Genomic DNA, 820 nt, shown 5'->3' with positions numbered 1-820 from the left:
GCCTCTATAGCTCAGTGGTTAGAGCACTGGTCTTGTAAACCAGGGGTCGTGAGTTCAAATCTCACTAGGGGCTTTATATTTTTTTATCATAAAATATATTTTATTAACCTTTACATTTTATTAGCAAACATTTTTACTACCAACAAATATGAATTATTCTTGATTCCAGAAAAAGTTGATAAAATTACGAGCAGCTTTCACCTTGTCAACTATTGGCTAATCAAACATCAAACATATTTTATTAACCAATTATTATACTATCAACATTATTATCGACTTTATTTATTTTAAAATAAAGTTGATCTATTTACAAACAACGTAACCCTGTCAAATCACGGAGGAATGAAAATATGTAAATACAACAGATTCACTTTGTCAACTATGGCTAATCAAACATATTTTATTGACCAATTATTATACTATCAAAATTATTATCGACTTTATTATCAAAATCGAATTTAAAAATGTCGTTAGTAAAAGTTGCCTCTATAGCTCAGTGGTTAGAGCACTGGTCTTGTAAACCAGGGGTCGTGAGTTCAAATCTCACTAGAGGCTTCTTGTTGAATAATCTAATGTATTTTATATTTTATTAACAAAATTTATTTTTATTAACCATTTTATCAATGTCATAATATACTCGTAATGCAAAACTTCGTGCTCTGAAACCGAATGATGAATTACACCTTGTGCATATACACGGATAAGGAGTGAGTTTACGAAATTGTTTTTTAAATTTCTTTTTTAAAAGCCAATATATAAGCAAAATAAAATTCATTCCAGATACGACGTCACTAAACCACTGGCATTCAGCCGGCCCTAA

General features: G+C 29.9%; 2 non-coding genes across 2 annotated transcripts; both read left to right on the top strand.

Annotated features, from left to right (window-relative positions):
• Positions 1 to 73, top strand: Trnat-ugu. The gene has a single exon. It is a non-coding gene; the product is annotated as a tRNA-Thr (tRNA).
• Positions 74 to 482: 409 nt separating this feature from the next.
• Trnat-ugu lies at positions 483 to 555 on the top strand. Its single transcript has one exon. It is a non-coding gene; the product is annotated as a tRNA-Thr (tRNA).
• The last annotated feature ends 265 nt before the right edge of the window (positions 556 to 820 follow it).

This window comes from Anneissia japonica, unplaced genomic scaffold (genome assembly GCF_011630105.1).
Source record: "Anneissia japonica isolate Jap-2015-1 unplaced genomic scaffold, ASM1163010v1 scaffold4415_len418423_cov169, whole genome shotgun sequence".
Taxonomy (NCBI): Eukaryota; Metazoa; Echinodermata; class Crinoidea; order Comatulida; family Comatulidae; genus Anneissia; species Anneissia japonica.
This window is presented reverse-complemented; position numbering and strand designations above follow the sequence as displayed.